General features: G+C 37.6%; 1 protein-coding gene across 3 annotated transcripts in view; it reads left to right on the top strand.

The window, feature by feature from the left end:
- Nedd1 (NEDD1 gamma-tubulin ring complex targeting factor) overlaps nucleotides 1–10,000 on the top strand; it is a 43,277-nt gene that overhangs the window by 14,294 nt on the left and 18,983 nt on the right. The gene's annotated exons all lie outside the window — the stretch shown is intronic.

The following is a 10,000-nucleotide window of genomic DNA, read 5'->3' as shown; positions in this document are numbered from 1 at the left end:
TCACTCTCTAGACCAGGCTGGCCTCGAACTCAGAAATCCGCCTGCCTCTGCCTCCCAAGTGCTGGGATTAAAGGCGTGTGCCACCACCGCCCGGCATATTTGGTCTTTCTATACAATATCTGTATTTCTAACAAAATGCAAATATTTTCAAATAACAAAATTCTAAAACTAAGATTTTAATCTTTCCATGGCATTTCTGTTACAGAAGTATTACAACCTTCAAACTGTATATTGGCCGTAAGACTGATATGTACATTCATTCGTACTGTTTGTGAACAGGGAATTACTGTGTTTAGGTAGAGGCAAGTAAATTTTGGGGAAAAAAAAAGGTTTTTTTTGTTTTTTGTTTTTTTTAAATTATGTGGTAGTTAAAATAATCAAAGCCGACTAATACATTTCAGGTTAGTACAGAAATCTTTATGGAAACCTTTTAAAAGAAAAATTAGTCAATTAGATATTTTCCTTGGTTAAAAAATAGTTTAAATTCTTTTACTTAAAAGATGAGAAATACCTTAATGAGTCTTACTTGGTTGGCTAACATTCTTTGAATATTCCTAGAGATGATTCCAGTAAGGTCTTTTAAGGTGGATATGTTGTATTTGGTTTTAAGGCCACAGCACATTGATAAACTTTAGCCTGGCTTTCTAGTAACGTATAAATCAGTTATGGCCATGCGTCTTCTCATTCTTCTGCTCTCCCATGTTCTGCTAGAGTGTTTCACAGCCCATGGTCCCTGACTCATACTGCATCCTCCTCAGTTAGGCTCTGCTACTAGCTAGTTAGTTATTCTCATTGACAGTTAAGAAAGTGTGGCTCCACACCTTTCAGTTCACAGAGTGCACTGACTGGAAGCTCAGCTGCTCCGTTAGGCCTTTCTTCCTCTTGGCTTGCTTTCTTGCTTGGTAGAAATTTGTGAGTGATTATGTAAGGCTATCTGAAGCCTCTGGGTACAGTTGCAAGATGTATTAATGTAAGGAAATGGCAGTAGAAGGTTCTCCTCCTCTAGAACCATGGAGTCTTGGCCAGGTTTACCGAATTTGGCCTGAGTTTCCTCCTATTGAGTGGGTCTTAAGTCCAGTGGCACACCTGTTGGTTTCCACCTTAGATACATGTCACTGTTGCCTTGATGTAGTATCCTGTTACTGTGGTTCACAAGGGAGAACTGTGGGTATCTTTCCCTTGGCAGCTTGCAGGACTTTGTGAACTGGTCTCAGGGAGGAGCCTTCAGTTCCTGTTAGTACTACTACCTTGATTCCTCAAGTCCTGAGACCAGAATATATGCTGTCTTCAGCAGTAGTCTTACCTGTTGTTGGAAGGCAGCAAAGGGCGGTGGCCATAGACTATTGTTTCGGGGGTTTTGGGACTTCTTCGACCAACAATCATAAGGAAGTTTCTCATGCTTAGTACTGGGTTTTTGTTTAGATAGTCGATGGCAGTGGTTGTCACCTATCCTAATGCTGTGACCCTTTAATACATTCCTCATGTGGTGGTGACCTCCAACCATAAAATTCTTTCATTTCTACTTCATAACTCTAATTTTGCTACTGTTATATCTGCTGTTGTTGATAGTCTGAGGTGACTCCCATGAAAGGGTCGTTTGGACCCTAAGGGATCATGACCCTCAGGTTGAGACCCGCTGGTCTGTGGTCCTTGGAAGCACCATCACCTCAAGTATAACTGTGTGTATGTGTGTGTGTGTGTATGTATGTGTGTGTGTGTATGTGTGTGTGTGTACATATATATGAATGCATGTGTGTGTGTATATATGTATGTATGTATATATGTATATACATATACATGTACACACATATATAAAATTTTAGGTACACATAAAATAATACAATTCCCCATTGCTTTTTCAAACATCTTCACAGTTATCTAACCTTGGCTCCTTTTCTCTTTGTATTATCCATCCTCCTCAGTTAAAGCCCTCTACTTCACTTTTTCCCTTTTCCCTCTCCAAAGTTCTGGGTCCCCCAGCTCCTCACTCCTTCTCTGTGGGCACAACTAGTGGCAGATAAGACGCTCCATTGATGCCTTGAGGGGTGTAGGGATCCAGTGTTTATATCTCTTTCTCATGTGAAAAGAAAAACCCTTAAAATCTTAGGTGATGGATTGTAGCAATGCTAATGTTTAAAGAATTTTAATTGATTAGTTTGCATCAGAAAATGGATGGACTTAAATTTATCTTCTAGTTTAGGAAGACAGTAATGTGGGAGCCTGTCTCCAGTGTCAGTCCACCAGACCTTGACCTCTCCCTGGGCATACTGCCTCTTCCTTGGGCAGCCGTGCCTCTGCAGGACCTTTGGTAGCCTTTGGATTTACTTGGGAAGATTAGGCTAAGGGATCAATGAGTATTAGCTACTATTGGGAGCTTTAGCCACTCATTAGATCATTAGTCACTTTTCTGATTTTTCTTCTCAACTTGTTTGAACATCTTTAGTATGTGCATGCCCTTCAATCCCCTGCTAGTTTAACAGTTATAATTTACCCTCAAGAATTATTTGCCCACATCCAGAGGCAGAGCTACAGGTTGTCAGTGTTTTCTTCTGAAGGAGACTCCTTGTAGGTTTCTCAGTACTTAAGTGTGCATCCTTAAACTTATGCATATACAGGCAACAGTAACTGAACTCCATAGAGTATGTATGTGTGTGTGCATACACGTGTGTGTTGTGAAAACACATACATGTGTATGATAATAAGAAGGTGAAGAAAAAAATTAAAGTGCACTTTTCCCTCTTCCTGGAACAAATGATTTTTTTCTATATACTATATTATTTCATACTCTTTGATAAGTCATACCATTAAGACAAGAAAATAGAAGTTGGCCTCTTAGAAAGATCAGTTCTAGATCTCTTAGGAAAGTCAGTGTAATGACTCTGCACACTCAGGTTTTACTGTACATACTTGAAATATGTGAAGGCATTTCTACATTAGTTATTTCCCATAATTTAACTGCCATTTACCTATCATTACAAGAATTGCCACTTGAGTGTTCATTAAAAAATTGTATTATAAGCTTACTTAAAATTCATTTAAGATTTCAAATACATTAAATATTCATTTAAAATGTAAGCAGTTCATATGATCTCAAGTGTGTCAGACATTGACATTTTAAAATTCAGACATACTGATGTTCAGCTCAGGTTTGCCTTGGTTGATTTTACTGTACCTGGGGTCAGGGTTATTGAGAAAAAAAGTAATAGTTAGGACCTATCCACGATTAAATTGAAAACGTTAGTTTTGTTTCTATAAACAGTCAAGGATTTGAGGTTATTAGAGTCACCAAATTGGCTTCCTAGACAGAGTGACAAAACCCTTGAATCTACATGTGACTGGGATTCATGTCAGAAATGAGGTTGCTTGGGTGTACTGAGTCTTACTTTGAGCTGAATTGAAGCTATTAGTTTTTTGTCTTTCTCCAAGAGATAAAGCTGCACCGCCTCTGTGGAGCTGCTGGCTGCTGGCTTCGTGAGCTGTAACTGCATGTCAGCACTGGGCCAGTCCAGCAGCTCGGGCTCACTGAGAGTTGCCTTTTCTCAAGTAGCTAGAAGTGTGGATCTGGATTACTGATGTCTTAGACTAAGAAGGGAATTTTAGGTAAAGCAGGTGAGATTTTAAAACCTACCACAGTATGTTTAAACACATTTGTTTTCCTTAAGTGAATATATTTTGTTTTGTATATAGATTTTGTATGTATTAATAAGTCTGCTTGAGTATAAAGACCTGGTATATATACATAATTATTAATTACTTTTTAAAATGATAATTATTTTGTAAACAATGAGTTTAGGGCAGGGATATATCTCAGCTATAGAAACTTGATAAGAAGTCCTAGGTTCTATTTCTGGCATGACAGAAATTTTTAAGTTGTAATTTGCTTTATGTTCTGCATGGATTTACACTCAAAAAGTTTGCCTACAGAGCTTTATTTTTAGACTAGTGACCCTTAAGTTTATGCATTACCATAACTTATATTGGGGAAAATATTTGACACGATAACATTTCCTTAATAATCTTAGTGATATTTCTTTAACATTTGTTATGGTCTTGCCTAGCCCCTGTATTATGTTCTCAAGTAGTTTTATTAATGTGAGCATAAAATAAATTGATACTTTATACCTATTTTCAAAGATACTCTTTTTATGTTTTTTTCCTAATATTAATATAAACTATTTGAAAATATTATCTTATGTGTATTCATATGCAGCTTTGACTTTCTTAGGCAGTTATTTTCTTTGCCTAGACTACTTCTTTCTTCTGTCACTGTGCTGTGTCCCAGGCATGCTAACACCAGTCCTCCTCATTTCCAGTGATTGCATGTATTTTATTACTTTATGCCACTGTTTACCTAAAGAATCTTCTGTTCTAGATAGTTTCCAAATTTTTATAATCACAGCAAGCACTATATTTTAATAGTGTTATGAAAATCCCTTCTGATTTTTGTCTTTTTTCAATAAAATTTAGGAACAGGTTCACTGTTGAGCTAATATTTTTAGTCGTATTCATTGAATGGGCACCAGAGCAGTCATTAGGCCCGAGGTGTCTGCTTTCTTGTACTTATTCTAATGGTATCGATAGGCAACAGATGTTCTGGGCTCTGTAATCTAAATAAAGATTAGTGAGTAGGAGGTCTAATAAATGATATTTCTCCTGTCCCTATCTTAATCAGTTTGGTACATCTTCTCTTTAGAATGTAAGATGCCTGGCAAAAGGAAAGAAAACAAAAGAAGTTAAGTTTGCAAAGGGCAGATTAACCCAGCAGACAGCTTTTTCACTGTGTGTTCCCTGTAGGTTAGTAATTGAATCTGCCAGAAAGAACTGACAATAGATTAACAAGAGGAAAGGTGTGCTGGCTCATTGCATGCAAGTACATTGGATATTGCAAGTGTAAGGGGTGAATATCCAAGCTGTGTTAGCCCACAGTCTCCAGCAAGATATTAATGGACAGCCATAAGTCACCATGCAACAGCTCATGCATGTACATGGTCAGGAACCTTTAACTGCGTTCATGCTGCCCCTGACATTCCTCCCTCCCCAACCCCCCCACTCCAAGGAAAAGCAACCATTGGGTCAGTGACTTGTATTTAAGCCATGTACTCCACTGTTAGATTAGTAACTCAGAACTGCTGTGTGTGCTTGAGTCTCTAGGCTCTGTCCATTCTAAGGCTGCTGAACCACAAGCCAAAGCTGAAGAGGCCGCTCAGAAAGCAAGTTAACAGTGCTGCTGGTATTTAGCTGTTTAGAATCCCCAGGGAGCACCAGAGAGAAAACACTTAAACACTGAAAAATGTCTTACATAAAAATAGCAAGTAGAAAATACATTTTAAAAAGAATCTTTGAAACTTATGTGTCCAGCAAATGCCAGGTATAGCAAACTATGATATTCTTCAGTCTTTGGTTAAGAAACCTCAAAGATATAAAAAAATAGTAAAATATAAAAACAAATGAATGTTTTATAGACTCTGGGGAAAAAATCAGCAAAGGACTAATATTTAAAGCAGCAGTTATCAACCTGTGGGTAGCTACCCCACATATCAGATACTTATATTATGATTTATAATAGTAGCAAAATTAAAGTTATGAAGTAATAACAAGATTTTATGGTTGGGGGGGTCACCATAAGATGAGGAACTATATTAAAGGGTTGTAGCATTAGAATGAAAACCACTGATTTAAAGTATTCCTTTCTCTAGTTTTATAATTTTTCACCATGGAATACCTTAGAATGTCAGCTCTTCTTAAATAACAGAATTGATAATAGAAGGGCTTGTGCAGAACCCTTGAAACTGTCTCTATAGAGCAGCTCTCTGACAGAAAAAGGATCAATACAGTAAGAAATGGAGAAAGTATGCACAGTCTATATGAGCACTTATGGCCTTACTTTAAGAACAGTTGCAAATTAGCACTTAAACATTCTTAATATCCTAATAGAAAATAGGCAGGATAGATTAGTAGACAATTCATAAGAACAAAAGTAGATGAATGCTTACTTAGTGTCCTCAACTTAGTATCTCTGAAGAGCACTGAACAACAGAAATATAAATTATCTCAAGTCAACGACATTAGGAAATGATAGATATTATCCAGCTGTAAAATGAAATAGAAGACATTTTACTGGCATGACTGTGTCACAGTAGAATGTAATCCCAGGTACCGGTTCTGTCCCACTCAGCACACAGACACATGCACAGAAAGGTACTTAAGAGGTACCTCCAAAGGTGCTAATCAGTTTTTCTGTAGTTGCTTAGATTACAGGTGAATTTACTGTCTTTGTTATTTTAACTTTTTTTATAAATATCTGTAGTGGATATAAGAATTCCTTAGCCCATGGACTTCTTACTTTTATAAGTTTTGTAAATGAAGTTTGCACAGCTATTGTCATTCATTGATGTAATGTCTTCAGCTACCTTTGCAGTATGTTAATGTGTTAAATTTCAGTTTATTTAGGAATAAGTTTGCCAGACCCCTACTTATATGAATAGTGTTTCATATTTATAAAGAACCTCTTAACAAAAACAAATACATTCTTACAAAGTGATAATGTGTTGTAAGGAAAAAAACTATTGATACTGAAAGTGCTAAACAAGATAATTGCTTAATAAGTTTGGTGCTGCTGATACCAAAGTGCATTACTATTTATTTTACATAGTGTAGCAGGTTAGTACTTTGCTTGTATTGTATTATAGTAATGTCCTGATATTCTAAGGAGATGATGGTTTAATACATGTGGAATGATCAGAAATGGTATTCTATTAATATTATCAGAAGATTAAATAAATGTATTTATGGGTCTTAAGCTATGTTATATATGGAAAACATTAATCATTGAATTGAAGATCCATACATAAATCTTCATGCCTGTTTTGAACACCTGATTTTTTATAAAGAAGCTAGAAATACACACTGGAAAAACAGGCAGCATCTTCAACAAATGGTGCTGGTAAAGCTAGAATAGCTGCTTATAGGAGAATACAGATCGATCCATACATATCACTGTGCACAAAGCTCAACTCCAAGGGGATCATAGACTTCAACATAAGGCCAGATACAGTGAATCTGACAGAAAAGAAATGGGGAATAGTTTGAACTGATTGGAAAAGACTTTCTAAACAGACCACCATTAGCACAGGCATGAAGATAGACAATTAATAAATGGAACCTTATGAAACTGAAAAGTTTCAGTAATACAAAGAACAACATCTGAACAAAGTGGTAGCCTACAGAATGGGAAATGATTTTTACCAACTATATATCCAGTAGAGGAATAATGTCCAAAATATATGAAGAAGTCAGAAATCTGAGTATCAAGAAAGCAAATAGCCCAATTAAAAAATGAAGTGAAGATCTATAAACAGAATTCTCAAAAAGAAAAAAAGAAACTCAAATGGCTGAAAAACACTTAGAGAAATGTTCAAAATCCTTAGTTGTCAGGGAAATGCAAATTATCTTATACCAGATAATAAAACAAACTACAGCTCATGCTGGTGAGGATATGGAACAAAGATAACACTCCTCCGTTGCTGGTGGGAGTGCAAACTTACACCACCACTATGGGAATCGGTGTGGCAGTTCCTCAGGAAGATGGGTGTCGATTTTCCTCAAGATCCAGCTATGCCATTCTTGGGCATATACCCAAAGAGCGTTTCATCTTTCTACAGAGACACTTGCTCACTTTTAGTTGTTGTTCTGTTCATAAGAGTCAAAAGTTGGAAGCAGCCTAGGTGCCTTGTCAGCATATGCACGATAAAGAAAATGTGATACATTTAATGATGGAATTTTACTCCATCATTAAAGAAAATGAAGTCATGAAATTGCCAGGTAAATGGGTAGAACTAGGAAAAAAAAATCATCTTGAGTGAGGTAACCTTGACCCAGAAGGAAAAATACGGTATGTATTCACTTATAGGTGGATGTTAGTTGTTAAATCAAAGATAAGCAAACTACAGTCTTTTAGAATCTCAGAGATGATTCACAATCATCAAATTATTTTTGTTGCTACTTCAAAACTGTAATTTTGCTACTGATATTTCTTGTAATGTAAATATCTGATATCCAGGATGGTCTTAGGAACCCTTGTGAAAGGGGTTGTTGACTCTCCCAGGGCTTGCGACCCACAGATTAAGAACCACTAGTATAGAGTAAGTGGTTAGGAAACAATAGATTTCTCTAGGACCAGGTAATAGTTAATAGAGTAGATAGTTATGAATAGATGAGTGGTTAGGGGTGGGGTAGGGACTAGAACAGGAAGATAAATGGGGAGGGGAAGAGAAGAGGGGAAGGAGGAAGGGAAGATGCGGAGGGGAGGGACAATAAAATTGAGGATAATTTGAGGGGTTATATGGAAACCTAATATAGTAGAAGCTTTCTAAAGTAAGTGTGTGTGTGTGTGTGTGTGTGTGTGTGTGTGTGTATTAGTGTTCTAAGTGAAATTGCCAATAACAGGGGAGACAGCCATAAGTGGATGTCTTTCATCACCAACTGAAGCTCCAGTCCCAGTAACTAGTACAGAGGAGGCACAAGCCTGTGAGAGTAACTATCCAATATCTGATGGGACATAAGGCTCACTCCATGAGAAGAATCATAGCTGACACTTGCCTGGGTGACCAAGAAATTGAGACTAGATAGCCAAGGAGGGGACCTAGGGAAAAACAAATACTACTGTTCTACAAAAGGCATGTAGCAATAAAATGACTCCTAATGACATTCTGCTGTACTCATAGGTCAGTACCTTGCTCAGCCATGACCAGAGAAGCTTTCTCCTACAGCAGATAGGAGCAAACACAGCCAGACAATACTCAGCAAGAGTGAGAGACCTTGGATCACTCCACCCTAAGTGGGAGGCCTCCATCAAATCCCTCCCCATCAGGGCTCAGAGAACCGTGGAAAAGGAGGTGGAAAATGTTTAAGAGCCAGGGGGGAGTGGAAACAACAAGCAAATAAAGCCTTCTAAGCAATGCACATATGTACTCAAAAAGGCAGCATACATGAGGCCTGTACGAGTCTGAACCAGTGAGGTCTCAGAGCTGAAAGAAATGGACACATATTCCCATCTCTAGCCCAGAAGGTGCCTCCAGGTGATAATCACTTGTGAATGAAAAATTAGGTTTCTCCAAGTGCTCCAGTACCAGTGCACTAGTACAGAGTTGAGACTCTGTTGGAGAATCTCACCAGAGAAACTAACTACTCTTAAGCATAGGCTATGTGCCCAGCAATAGATGGCCAGCTGAAAGTAAACTCAATGGCATCGTTTAAGGTTCCTGTCTCATAATGTCATGTCAAGGCTTTTAAACTTTTTTCAATTTTTACTTTTACTTTTGTTTTACTTTTTTTGTCCTACAGGTTAAGCATATGTGTGTGTGTGTGTGTGTGTGTGTGTGTGTGTGTGTGTGTATACGTGTGTGTGTATACATATATATGTATATATATGTGTATGTGTGTATATATATAAAATGACTTCCAGTTTTTTGTGGGGTTCTTGAATGGGCAGTCAAGTGTGTCTATATTTGTTTCTTGTACTCCTTTTCTTCTCTCTGTTTGTTTTGTCATGTTCTGATATTTTTAAATGTTATTTTATTTTATTAGCACAGTTAATTATGATGCCAATAGAAATCTGGACACAATATTTTAGGAAAAGTATGTATAATTCAATCATTTTTAATCAAGTCGTTATTTATTCAGCCTGAATTTTCTGGTCCAGACAAACTAAAAAGGAATCCTGTCTTCTGGTTGGGATTAGTTTTTGGAGAGAGACCTGCACTGCCCGCAGGCTGATATGTCTTCAAAGGAGGTTTAGCCCATTCTAGTACAGAGGTTGCCCATCCATCCTCTGTACCTCACTGTGCTGCTTAGTGTGTTGGGATGTCAGCTCCATAGGCCCCACACAGACCGATACATCCCAGAGCCTAAGGGCTATAGAAGAAGTGAGTGCAAAATAGTTTCACCCTCTCCCAGGGTTCTCTTGGGATTTGACTATGCTTGGACCCTGTATTTATGGTGA

The sequence above is a fragment of the Mastomys coucha genome, unplaced genomic scaffold (assembly GCF_008632895.1).
Source record: "Mastomys coucha isolate ucsf_1 unplaced genomic scaffold, UCSF_Mcou_1 pScaffold4, whole genome shotgun sequence".
Taxonomy (NCBI): Eukaryota; Metazoa; Chordata; class Mammalia; order Rodentia; family Muridae; genus Mastomys; species Mastomys coucha.
Note: the sequence above shows the minus strand (reverse complement) of the source record. Positions and strands in the feature narration are given on the sequence as shown.